The 14076-nt window shown below is 50.3% G+C and overlaps 1 non-coding gene across 1 annotated transcript; it reads left to right on the top strand.

Moving 5' to 3' along the window:
- Window positions 1-13697: 13697 nt before the first annotated feature.
- Trnar-ucg (transfer RNA arginine (anticodon UCG)) lies at window positions 13698-13770 on the top strand. Its single transcript has one exon. It is a non-coding gene; the product is annotated as a tRNA-Arg (tRNA).
- The last annotated feature ends 306 nt before the right edge of the window (window positions 13771-14076 follow it).

Genomic DNA, 14076 nt, shown 5'->3' with positions numbered 1-14076 from the left:
TTACCCACCCCTTATGTAATACCCCCTCGCGGGTCTTTAGGAAATAAAATGAAATGAAATGAAAGTAACAGAGGACGGTACTCGAGAAGAAGTTGGTCAGCTTGCGTCAAATATAAAGCAGAAAAAAATCAGTGCCCTTCCATTGTATAAAGAAGAATGACCAGCGAAGCTGGGTGCAGTGCAAGGAGGGCCCGGAACAAAACACGTTTGTTTAAAATTTGCGGTTGAGCATAGTTCCTCTAATTAGCTCAATAAAACTTGTAATGACTACAGTTCTTTTCTAGGGGACGAACATGGGGCTGTCCGTTTCCCTCCCGCGTCGCAGGCATCTTGATTTGATTGATTGTGGGGTTTAACGCGCCGACGCAACGCAGGCGATGAGGCGCGCCGTAGTGGAGGGCTCCGGATTAATTTTGACCACCTGGGGATCTTTATCGTGCGCCGAAATCTCCTACACACGGGCGTTTTTGCTTTTCGCCTCCATCAGAAAAGCGGCCGCCGCGGCCGGGAATCGAACCCGCGACCTCGTGCTCAGCAGCGCAACGCCTTAGCCACTGAGCCACCGCGGCGGGTCGTCGCAGGCATCTTAGTCTCTGTGTAAAACACCAACCCAAACCGCTCAACCACAGAGGACAGCAGTCGGGTCGCTTCGGGCCGTGAGACGCCCACGTTGAAACCTTCCCTCAGCAGAACGGGTATGCAACGCTGAGCGCGTGAAGTCTGCTAGCGCGTGCACCCAGCCCCCAAAATGCACGCCTAAAAAACGGTTTATGTGCGCGCCTAAAGACGCGAGCCACAACGTTACTCCAGGAACCCTAGAAGAAGTAAACACAAAAGAAACTGGAGCTATGGTGGGTTTTGCTGTAGTGAATATAAATTATTGTTATTGGCTCACGTCGGCGTTGCAAGAGGGCAAGTTGCTCTTAATCCGGGAGGGATTTGCAGCTACTCAACGAGGTGGAATTTGAGGTGGCAATGGCGGTGACTGTACGTTCTGGGGCAGCGGCTTTCCATTTATTTCACTCTTTTGTGCGCGCCGACGCTCCTTCAATTCCCGTTCTTTTTCCTCCAAGCGAACTGCACGCGTACAACCCATAGCGAGTTAAAAATGCAACTGCTGATAACGGCACTAGCGCCGTTATCAGCCAATTGCGAAACTTGTGAAAGAGGCATCGCTGGTGGCGGGGGGTATAAAACTCGTGAAAGAGGCATCGGCGGTGGCAAGTGAAACGGCTTCATCGGAATGAGAACTGGGCTGATTGAACATGCACAGCTTCGCTGTAAAAGAATGCAAGCCTGCCAGGATTCGAACATGGAACTTTCTGATCCGTAGGCAGTCGCGTTATCAGTTGTAACACAGACCCAGCACAACCCTAAGAGCATCAGAGGATTCAGCATTCGGGTGAAGCCCTTAAGTTCCGGCAAAGGAAGCAGATGTAGCACTTTCACGCGAATCTCCGTTTTTATTGCATTTAGGCTTACCTAAACTGCTCACGTTACAGAGAAGTGAATAAAAAAAACAACTGCTTTTCACACCACAGTATGCACGTAATTTCTTCCTTACCAGTTAAAGGACCCGTGTAATGTTTGCCGCGCTGTGACCATACTGCTAAAAAAATTGTAAGCCCTATAAATTTTTATAACGCTATTGATATTCATGTACTTTCCAATCGCTGCCTTCATAAATAAATATTTACAGGTATTTTAAATTTAATGCGCGTTAAGGTATAATCATATATATTCACCCTGTAAAGATTGGCTGTCGCAACCTTTGTCGTCAAAAGAATGCTGATATGCCGTGGACAAATAATTTATGAAGTACACGCGGACGGACGGACAGACAAACAGGCAGTGTGTGTCACGCAGTGAGTGGTTGAGTGATTGATTGAGTGAGTGAGTGAGTGAGTGAGTGAGTGAGTGAGTGAGTGAGTGAGTGAGTGAGTGAGTGAGTGAGTGAGTGAGTGAGTGAGTGAGTGAGTGAGTGAGTGAGTGAGGACACCTAAAGGGAGCAAGAACAGAATAACGTCAACTAAGAGAGAGAGAAAAAACATCGTTATATATTGGAGCGTCTATGTCTAAGCTTGCGCACCGTACAGTCGGGCTCGCATTTCGTTGGAAGAGAACATCGGCAGGCGCACAAGAAAAGAATAAAAATGGAATTGACGGAATCAGGTGGAAGACGCTGGGACATAGGAGGTTCCAAAGAATTCGACCGGCGGCATTCGCGCACTTGGCTGCGTAAATCCTTCTTGGGACTGCCACCGCCAAGTGCGCAAGTGTGCTCGCGATCGTCGTGTCCTCTTGCGTGTGCAACCTGCGAGCGGCGTCCCTAACCGCGTTAGTCGGCCCTTTAGCTCCCCTTTCGGCAGCGCGCCCCGAGTGGGCGGTGGTGGCCGTATACGCGCGGGGTTGTGAATCCGAGGAGTCCCCGCTGGGCTAGACCGGAGCTCGCAAAAGCGGGGTTCGTTAGCACCACTTGAAACGCTTACTGCCGGGCTTTCGGGGTGGGGGTCCTCGAGCGGCCCGCACGCCGCGATGAGCGCGTTTCGATTCGCGGCCACCCCACGCGGCGCTCGTGGAGCGCTCCTGCGGGAGTATCGCATCTTGACGGGATGGCGCGCAAAGCCGAGCTGACACGCTAACCGCGGCTCCCAGGAGGCGGCTATTAGCGGCCGCAGCGTGCCCCGATAATCGCCGCGTGAGTCAGCGCGCCTCGCTGCTGACTCCGCTGGTGACAAAGGGGCCCTCCCCACCGTCATTGCCCCGGCCATAACGCGCCGCGTGGCCACCTGTGTATTTCGGGTGCATGTACACACGGCCAAGGAAGCGAGTGCGCGGCTGCTAACGAATACTCGTTGCTTGGATTCGGTAAGCTTCGATAAGGCAGACCCTGGCGGCAGGTACTGAGACCGTGCTTTGTAAGCGCAATAGGCTTTGCGTAATGGGACGGCCGGTGCAAGCGCACGAGTGACAAACTGGCCTCTTGTGTCTCCCGCCACTGCATGCACCGCTGCGGCCCGACACGTGGAGCTTTGGAAGAGCTCAGCAGAGGGTGTGAAGATATCTGTCCATTTCCGGGCAGCCTTTGCTGTATTTCTTACGCAGGCGACATAGAAGGAACGCCCGTGAGTGCGAGGTTACGGCGCGTGTAAAAAACCGCAAAGTTAGTCTTCCGTGAGGCGTGCCTCGAGGGGTGGCACGTTGAACCAAGAAGTTCAGTTCCGTGGTGGGCCTCAACTTTTGAGCTCAGCTGTAAATTACATGTGCCATCTATCGGCCCGCCATCTCCTGTATTTTTTTCAATCGTAACGGAGCGATTTTAAGGTCAGTGCTTTTTGTTTAACATGATTTTCGAAGGTTTTATTTGCACTCTGATGTTCTTGAAGCGCATTTTGGACTTGGGTGTTGTGCGCGAGCAGTTTGCTGCCTCCTCTTTCAGACACATCACCGTCAAGATTAAGTTTCAACTTCTATCAGTGCTATAGCCTTTGGTATCTTGGAAGTTGTATTCTGCACGATAACGGAGCTTACTTTTGTTTATTTGCCTTGCTGTGTGTCTGTTTCCAAATCCGGGTAAATTTGCAACCTAATGCGTGTGCCCTCCACTTGGGCTACGAAGCGCCCCGTGTGTACAGTACAAGGCATAGGACGGAATGTCACAATCTCGCAGACGCAAGTAGTTCGTTTACATAAATACAGCATCCGCGGCCAGAAATCGAACAACGTGTGGGTACGAGCTTGTTGGCATTCCATGATAAGAATCACGGCCCAAAATATTTAGACAAAGGACGTAAAGGACAGAGCAACGCCGCCTGTATAAACATTGCCTAACGCGTGAGCGAAAAATGGCCAAACAGCCACTCTCCTGTTGCTCTCTCCTACCCTTCCCCGCTCCGTAGCCTTCCAGCGTGCTTTCGTGTCCGCCAGCCAGCGCCGCTTCTCAGAAACTATGCAAAATAGTGGAAAGTTTGTTTAGCGTTCCCGAGGCGGCGCTCCTACGCATTCTTGTTTTTCACCATGCCTGTCTCTCTTGGTCTGTCACTGATAAAACTTCCTTTGTCACGAAGCAAAATCCCTTGCGCTGCCGCAGGCTGATGCCGGCTTTGCGCGCTTATCTACTCGGATCACAGGCCCTGAAATTTTCTGAGTGGGGCATCCCACCTCTATCCCCTCCGCATTTAGGTATTGTTTTGACCCCGCTGTTCGCACTCCGCATCGGTATGCACTTCTAAAATTGAGAACTGTACTGTAGAAGCGCCCGGACAGCGTGGCGGGATCCCAGCTGCTTATCCTTTTGTTTCGTATAACTTTCTGAAATTTACAAGCACGTGATATTATTGGAAAGTAATCGTAGAAGTGAGCGCCTGAACAAAAAACGTGCACGCAATTTTTTCTTCTCTAAATACTCCAGAAAGAAAAATATCAGTAAAATAATGGCTGCCCCATCCGAAAATATCGTTTTTCTGTTAGCTATATGTCTACCCGACAATCAGTATGTTCTTACACTATTTCAGTCCGCTTCCGTCTTTATCTTTGGAAAAATGCAGCAAGTATGAAGCGAGCGACACGTTGAACGAGATCCCCCAGTGCGCCACAGAACTAGCGCCCCGTCGCGGCTAAGATGTAAGCGAAACGGCCCTTGAAGCCCAACAGGCAAGCTGACAGACACACGTCGTAGAAGTGGGTGCAGCGTTCGCGACTCGCGAGCAGTGACGTAAGGCGAGATGTCCGCCGGCACGCGCCACATAGCGGATCAGTGCCTGAACTAAGCGTCCCTACCCTTCCCATTGAAAAGCGCGCGACGCGTCAGGCAATGTTAATACAGGCGGCGTTGGACAGAGACTGCGCTTTTTAGTTGTTTTTTAAATGACACATAGGCAACAGTGCTGACAAAAAACTAAAACAGATTAGCTGCGCAGTGTACAGGCGCGCGTATATCCGTTACGTCCTTTATCGAAGTATTTTGGCGCGTTTGAAATATTACCACGGGAATCGAACTCAGGCGTAAGCAACAACGCAGTGCTGGTTCCAGTTTTTTTTTCCTCCTTTCAAAGTACGGGCACAATTATTACGAAGTAACCCACGTGGGAAAAAAAACAATAACGAAGACGCGAAGGAAGACCGAGATTTTTTACCCATGCAGTCAGGGAAATCGTGGGAACTGGTTACAAATCCTTCGAGTAAAGAAAGTTGCAGTCACGTTTCACTTCGTGAACGCGGATAACATGCACGAACGTTAATGCTTATGAGGGTTTTTAGTAGATGGTTTCGCGGCGCCAGTCACGGCATAGCGGGCGACAGCAGAATACACTCCTGGTTAAAAAGCGTTTTCCAATGCCACATTGCTGGTACACGCTTCTCTCTCCGTGTGTGACTATATTTGCTAAGCTTCGAAGTACGCATGCACGACTCAGAGTACGGGCACATATTTCTTGGGGGTCGATGTTCTTACTCTTAGTGTTTGCGCTGTAACTGATTCATTCATTCATGCAATCAATCAATCATTCATTCATTCATGCCACAGCAATGAATGTGGCCAGACGCGCTGCAGCAGCCTACATTCCTGTTTATAAAGCGCTGTCCAATACCCTATTGCGGGTATGTGCAACGCTGGGGGTATGTGCCATATTTACACGATTGTAGGTCGGCTTAAGTATCGGTCAACCTCCTCCCCCCCCCCCCCCCCTAAAAAAATCGCTCGTCCAAAAAAATTTAAAAAATACAACAGCCAAGTTCATTGCACAACCAAAATATATTGGGCACGTGACCTATAGCTCGTCCTCGCTTGTGTCCTCGTCTTCACTAGTGCTGGTGCAGCGGCTGCGGTCCCACAGCACGTCGTCGTCCAGTTTGAGCCCGCCCTTCGCAAAAGACCGCTTCACAATATTGTGCGTAATGGCCGACCATGAGGAAAGCACCAACCCGCACGTAGTAGCCCGGGAGGCCCTCTTCACAGTGAGCCCGGGTGGTGTGAGTTCTCGATTGTCCACCGACAGCCACTCATTGTATTCGCGCCGCAAAAGGCCCTTGAGCGATTTATTTATGACCCCGTCAAGCGGCTGAAGTTTCGCCGTCGGACCACTGGACCGGGAATCACCAGCATTACCACGACCACCACCACCGGCGACACGACGCTGGTCGTGAGAGCGCTCCGAAACGGCCAATGGAAGGCTCCACGTGCATTGCCGTGAGCTCAGTGAGAGAAGAAACGAAAATTATCCCGCAATATGCAATAAATAGAGTGCGAAAGCAAATACACAGTTGCAACTGCGCCGTTGCGTCATGTTTTAGTTTTGGTTTTAGATCGACCTCCCAACTTCAGATTTTCAAATGTGAAGAAATGAGTCGACCTACAATCGCGCAACGACGGTGTCACTTTTCCAGAATAACAGCAGCAACTGTCGGGTATGCAGCGGGCGCCGGTGCATAGGCCAAACGTTTCACTTTGGAGTCTCACGACGCCAAGCGTTACACGCAGGTTGAAATACAGCGAGTACAATGAGCGCTTTTACAGCATAGCTGTTTAAGCTTGAGCTTGGTCCGTTGTCGTTAGCAAAAAAAAAAAAAAATACCAAGAAAAAACTGTCCTGGCGCGAGGCATCGGGCATAACCTTCGCGCAGTGGCTTTAGCGAAAAAAAATACCGAGTGCACGAGAGCGCGCGCTTCGCGAGTCCGATGAATCCACAAACCGAAAATGCACCATCTGAAGCGCCACCGATATATGAAAGCACTGCGTACAGCCAGCACATCATTCCGATAGACCGTGACTCAGAACACAGAGCACCCATCGCAGAAACGAACCAGAGAAGAGCCTACGTAAGCCAAGACTTCCCTATTCAGAAAGCCATTGTTCCCATCCAGTCCGCTATAGGGACGCTCGCTGCATCCGTACAAGAGATAAAAAGGGAAAATTGCATCCTTCAGCACAAGCAACCTCAACTCGAATCCATCCTGTCGTCCATCCAAAAACAAGAAGAAATAAACGCCTAATTCTCACAACGTATCAAAAACCTCGAATCAAAGATGGATTACATTCTACGCATTCTTCAGCAATAACATGGCGGCACAACCGCTTAGAGTGCTAGAATGGAATTGCCGACGATTACCGAAGAAAAAAGGCTTGGCTTCACACAGAAGACAGAACACCGGACATGATCGCCCTTCAAGAACCAGGCAAAGCACCGAACATCAGAGGACACGTAACGCATCAATACGACCCCAATCTTGCAATACTGACGAGCAAGCAGCTCTTAGCTCACATCACTCATCATGACAAGCATGCTCTCACATTACAAATCGGCCCTCCTAAGCAGATGCTACTACTTACGAATATCTACAGCCCCCCTAAACACCAACTGCAAGACATCTCCTCCCATCTCCTCCCAGTAGGAAGCCCCCATACACATGTATTGCTCGGCGACTTCAACGCGCCCCACACCTCCTGGGGATACATCAGAGATACGAAGAAAGGAGCACTGTTGGTGAAGCACACCAGTGCCAATTAGTACGTGCTGCACAACGACCTCCATGAACCCACATGTCACGGGAACTCGGTAGAGCGCGATACGTCCCCCGACCTGACGTTCTCCCCTGCAGGACTACACATTCGATGGTACAACGCACAAGAACATCTCGGTAGTGATCATAACATGATCCTAATCGACATCGACTTCGCACCTCCTCGAATCAAGTGGAGAAGACAACTCACCGACTGGGACAAAGTCAGAGCCACGCGCTCGCAACTATCAGCAAAAGACATCACAGAGTGCATGAATCGATCAGCTCAAACAAGCGTGAAAAAATTTACGCAATATCCAGTACAATACGAAGGAGAACCCGCCGCAGACAAACATCTACTTCCCTGCTGGCAAGCTTGAAACGCTGGAAAAGGAACAAAACGAATCGCTCACTGCGTATTCGTATCAACAAACGGAACAATTACATTCAGCAAGATTCTTCAAAATTATTAGCGCAGCAATGGTCTGATCTGTGCGACAGCCTTCAAGGAACGCTTAGTATGAAGAAGACATGCAGCTACTTAGACACTTGCTCAATCCAGCACTTTCCAAAAGAGTGGGCACTCAGAAAATCGCCCAACTGGTCAACGAACACTAAGAGCGGCAAAAACTATTTACAGAAATCCGGCAAAAGCACATTCCACCAATGGCGTCCCCCAAGTATGTAGACTCTCAAGGCCCTGAAAACGAATACATGGACGCACCTTTCATCATGAATGAACTAAAAGCTGCCATCAACACCTGCAAAGGCTTCAAGGCCCCGGTTCCTCATCAGATCACCACTCCGGCCCTCCGCCACCTTACCGATGCCGATCAGGAATTTCTCCTGGAAAAAAATTAATGACATTTGGACCGGCAAAATTCCGCTCCCCGAGGAGTGGAAAACGGGCCAGATGATCTTCATACCAACGCTCGGAAAACCCATCACCACCGCAAACCTCAGGCCCATCACTCTAACCTCCAATTCGGGGAAACTATTAGAGAGGATGGCTCTGAGACGACTTCAGGACCACCTTAACACGCTCACCACCACCCATACAATTTACTTGGCTTTAGGCCCAAACTGTCGACCCAGAACGCCCTGCTGACCCTATATGAAGATGTCACAAAAGATCCCAGATTGGCGCAACTCAAAGCCATCGTGGCAGTGGACCTACAGAAAGACTTCGATAACATAGCCTACGATGCAATTCTACGCGAATTGGAGGTTACGAAATGCGGCCCAAAGATGTATAACTACATCCGGGACTTCCTCAGGGAACGTAAACTGGCCCTACTGGTAGGAGACCACCAAATGCCTACTATCCCACACCCACAACGAGGAATTCTCCAAGGAGCAGTGATCTCCCCGACACTGTTCACGTTGGCCACGCTAAGAATACACAGGGCCTTGAAGAATATACCCGACCTCCAACACCTCTTATAGGCGGACGATGTCACAATTTGGACCTTGAAAGGCTCCCCAGGACAAATTCAAGACACTCTAACAAACAGCCATTCTCGCCATCAGCTCAGCCGCCAAAGAAATCGGTCTCCAATGCAGCCCTGAAAAGTCCAAACTCCTCCCAGTTCACCACCCACGATGGAATCCCCCAAGTATTCAACTGCACTTAGACAACCAACCAGTCCAAACCAGCAAGGAGATTAAGATGCTTGGACTCCACATCCAAAGCAATGGCAAAGCAGACTCGGCGGTAGCGCATATATAAGACAAGGAGCGCAATTACTAAATGACTGCAGAAGAATTGAAAATCGAAACCACGGCCTGAAGGAAGCTGATCTACTGAAACTACAGGATGCTTTTATTATCTCCCAAATAAGATACGCGCTACCGTACTGCACTCTCACGAATCAACATCACGAGAGGATTAACGCCATCATTCGAAAGAATACTAAATCTGCTTTAGGTGTTCCTATCTGCGCGGTGAACACCCACATAGAGAACACTGGGCTCTATGTTACGTGCAAGAAAATCATCGCTGCCCATCGCCACAATCAACTAATACGGCTTCGGAACACCCAACCAGGCAGGGAATTATTAGGTTCTTTAGGATTTTCCGCTCATCAGGCTACCACGGCAAACCTAGCCATTCCCCGCGAAGACCATGCCCGCATCACTGTAGCACCCATACCTATAGGTACATGGCGGCTCGCAAAAACGACGAACGCCGCCAAATCCGAGCCAAATATTTTTCTAAAAAGATCAGTAAAGCCCTTGATGAAAAACATGTTTTCATGGACCCGGCATGCCACCCTACTAAGAACATCTGGGCCTGGGCAAAGTACGTGCGAGGCTCGCTTCTCCTCCACCCATATATGCCCCTGCCCTAATAGCACAGAAGCAGAAACATACGCTATTGGAAAAACCATTGTCCACCATGCATCCCCACACAGTCCCCTTAACATCTATACTGATTCACAAGAAGCATGCACCCACACATACCCAGCTTTCTCGCTCAAAATTCCGACCTCTCAGGAACCTACCAAACCACTTCAGGAAAGCGATATTTGGCATAAAGGAAGAAGTCAATGTGAAGATAAAAAGACTAAAATAACTTTCCAAAATTCTGAATATCTTTTGTGTAATTTGTTGTCAAATCTTACTCCCCATGCATTTCTATGGGATAGTTTCCATGGCTCAGGAACTTAGTCGCGCAATGTGCGAGACTTGAAACTGAGCACAATGCAAGTTTTCACCCCCAATATTACCTGCGCAAGGAAACTTTACATTTCGCCCAATAACTACAGAGTAATCACTGTTGAAAGGACTGCTATGAGCGGAAAAGCTGCACATGTACTACACAATAACGTCACCCTTAGCGTACAGCCTCTTTCAAAACATCAAAGAAGACGTAAGGATTTACTGGATGCCTGGTCATGCCGGGCTGCAAGGGAATGAAAGAGTCAACCAGCTCGTTCGTGACAGCGCTCTCCGGGCTCCCTGCAACCGCAGCCAGCCCCAGGAACATACGCCCCCAAAACCCATTACTCTCCAAGACCTCCGCGATCACCCTAACCCATACGTTCGCCCACACCTACAACTATCGACACACGAACAAGTACTTTTTAGGCAAGCGCAAATGGGTACCCTCTTAACCCCAGCCAGAGTGGCCCTCTATAACGGAACGCCAACCCCCACCTGCCCGAAGGACTCCAAGGCCCTCAACCAGGACCACATCTTCGAAGGATGCAGCCCGTTCCCCGGAGGTAGTGCAGCACTCCAATCACCAGCCCTAAACGACCAACGCCGCCTTGCAGATTTCGTAAAGAAAGTTGTTAGAAGTGCCCTGAACTTCATGAAGGTACCTAACCAGGCTTGTAGTTTTGCAATAAAGCTTTATTCATTCATTCATTCATTCATTCGCGAGAAGCGCCTGGCTCCGTCCAGGCTTGTGCGTGGGCTTGCGCCACGTGAGGAGCTCCCGCCTTCGGCGTCGTCGTCTTCGGCGCAGCGGACCCGTGTCGCGCCGGTCGCTACAGGGAGTGACCCCCCCCCCTTCATTCTCTCGGTAGAGACGGAGGCCGTTGTGTTGTACACGTGACGTGACGTGACGTTTTTGGGCGGTTGGGCTTGGGAAATCCGGAGTGTGGTCGTTGATACGGACAAACCCAGGGGGGATAGGAGGGAGGCGACGTAAGCGGGCTTGTATCGGTCGACGGCGACGACGTCTTGGCGGCCGTGAATATCGAGGGTAGCAGCTTTGGGTTGCCGCTCGCCGTACGATGAACGTGTGTTGCACTTTCTGCTCCCTCTTCCCTGGGATCCGCTGTCAGTGTGGGGAGCAGCTAGGTCAACCCCAGCTCTGCTGTTTCTTTGAGGAGTTATACAAAGCTTAGCCTTGCAATTAGGGAGCGCCAGGAAGCTTCGTTGTTAACGTCAGCGTCCGCGACGTTAAGTTAGTGAAGCTGGGCTAATTTTTATTGCTGTCCTGATTTGCGCAGTTCAACTTAATCTTTGTCGCAGCTCCTTTTTTTTTTTCCTTTTCTGAAGCTCCAGGGAGTTCACCACTATTATACAGACAGCGAGCCGAGCCAGAACAAAGGACAGCATTAGTCGGGCCGTGTCCTCCTATACAGTATAGAGGAGTCCATGGTCGGGCATACGGGCAAAACGACTTAGCAAAGTTTGTCCTCTCTCTCCCCACACGAATATTTTTTCCCCCCAAAGTTCAGCTTCTTTATGTTGAATTCTTTTTTGATAGATGTTTTGTGCCTACGTGCCCTGCTCTGCCTTTCGTTGCAGTGCACAGACAATGACGATTATGACAATCATTCTGATCAGATGAAAAACTTGAAGAGCAAATTTACACTTCGTAGATTTTACGATCGAAAATTGAGAAGCGATCCTGTCCTACAAAAGTAAATGGCCAATGAAGCTTTTGGGAACCACACCATTAATTAAATGTACACTGTGACAATATTAACAACGTTAAACAGCGTGCAAGAGTCTTTGCAACTATGTATATGTAACCCTAGAGATAGGTTGAAAACGTCGATCTTGAAATTTAGCCGGCACGGAAATGCTGGCCGTCGTGAAGACTGCTTGTCAGGTGCTGACCGCTCGTTCTATATACTATGCGTCTCCCCTCAGTCCTTCTTCGTGCTACACGTGCTGCATCTTGCCCGTTTCAGTCTTCTCACGGGAGGTGTCTTTGACCTTGAGTGACACTTGCGCGGTTGAGTCGCACTCATTCTCGTCTTGACTTGCACCCACTTTTTTGATGGGGGCGAAAAGCAAAAACACCCGTGTGTTCGAGATTTCGGCGCACTTTAAAGATCCCCAGGTGGTCAAAATTAATCCGGAGCCCTCCACTACGGCGCACCTCACCACCTGCGTTGCGTCGGCGTGTTAAACCCTACAATGAATCAATCGACTTATTTTTGTTTCCTTTTTTTTTGCTCTCCGGGTTTCGCGCCTTTCCACGTCCGTTCCGCAGACGGACGACGCGACAAAATCACGACCAACGAGAGGATAACAGCTTCACTGTAATATGAAAAAAGCAAAACAGGGAGCTCGATGGTCGGCCCAGTGTAACTTGGCTCCCCATCATCGATGCACCTCGACCTAGCCAAGACTGCCTGTTCTGTCCAAACCAACCTCAGAGCAGTGCTCGTACGCAGTTAACTCACGCTGCTCCTCCACATTCCCTCCTCGCGAAGCGCAAATCCCCCCGCTCTCCTATGAATTTCCCCGGCCTCCCGTCTTCCTGGAGGGACACATCGGGATGAATGAATTTATTGTTAAAATGAAAAAGGAAGGCCACCAGCAGGCGTAGTTTGTCTCACCTAAAGGTGGACACCGGAACGCCTGCTGGTGTGGGGGTGTGGGGAATGCGGAATACAGACAGGCAGGAAAGGGCGAAGAGAAAGAAGGAGAGGGTACATATATTATATACATATATACAAGACTAAGAAGTGCATATATGTACAATATACACAAGATCGGACTCAACACTATAATACAAGACTAAAGACGAAACGCTAAGAACATCATGAAAAAAAAGAAGCCCACACACACACACACACACAAAAACACAGGGACAGTTCAGTTTATCTCGGGAGAAAGATGAGAGCCGGGAGGAGTCCCGAGGCGTCCAGGTAGGACCCCAGGGCCTCATGGACTCCGTCCCGCTCTTTGGCACTTCCTGGCGGCCACAGAAATTCTTCGAGGGGCCGAGCCCCTCGAAAAGTTCGGTCCTCCCTGCCGCAAACTGGGGGCACTCCAGGACCAGATGCGGCAGGGTCTGGACGGCCGCCCGGCAGTTCTGGCCCGACACGTCGTCGAGGAGCTCCAGGCGGTGTTTTCGCCCGGCCGTCCACACGCACCCCACGCGGAGGCGCAGGACAGCCGAGCGTTGCTGTCGGGGAATCCGTGTGGCCCGCACGGGTGGTGGGGCCTCTCCAGCGGCCAACCTCGGGTCAGGGTGCTGGGCCCGTACATGCCGCTGGATCAGCAGGCGGGCGTCACCCGCAGCTGCCTGGGCCACCGTGGGCGAAGGGGGCAGCTCGTGGGCCTACCACAATTCTACGTAATAGCACCACTCTCCCTCGCCCAGCAATGGCCCGAGCGGCTGCGGCCACACTACGCCAGCGAATCCTCGCCCACGTGAGCTGCTCGGACGGGAGGGGGACTGATTGTTTATAGTTTATAAAACTTGTGACAACAGCCTCAATGCCCTGGGCCTGTGGCGCAACGGATAACGCGTCTGACTTCGGATCAGAAGATTCCGGGTTCGAATCCTGGCGGGCTCGCGTTTTTTAGGTGCGGAGTACCTTAGGACCGCACAATGTCCGTCTGCGTCCGTGCGCATAGCATTTACATTCGCAAAAAAATCACACCCGCACCGGCAGGATTCGAGCCTGCGTCTGTTAGACCAGACAGAGTCAGTGTCAGTCGCCTTACCTATTTGGTTACGACCGTTTTTTTTTTTTCTTTATTTCCAGACGAACACCGCTGTTACAAACATATTGCACTAAGACATAAAATCACTGTTCCAATCTAGGATACAGTGCTGACTGCTAAAATATTTTCATTTTTGTTAACTTCTCCACTTGTGA

Source organism: Haemaphysalis longicornis, unplaced genomic scaffold (assembly GCF_048455015.1).
Source record: "Haemaphysalis longicornis isolate Haplotype H1 unplaced genomic scaffold, Haemaphysalis longicornis Haplotype H1 scaffold_1, whole genome shotgun sequence".
In the NCBI taxonomy this organism is placed as follows: Eukaryota; Metazoa; Arthropoda; class Arachnida; order Ixodida; family Ixodidae; genus Haemaphysalis; species Haemaphysalis longicornis.
Note: the sequence above shows the minus strand (reverse complement) of the source record. Positions and strands in the feature narration are given on the sequence as shown.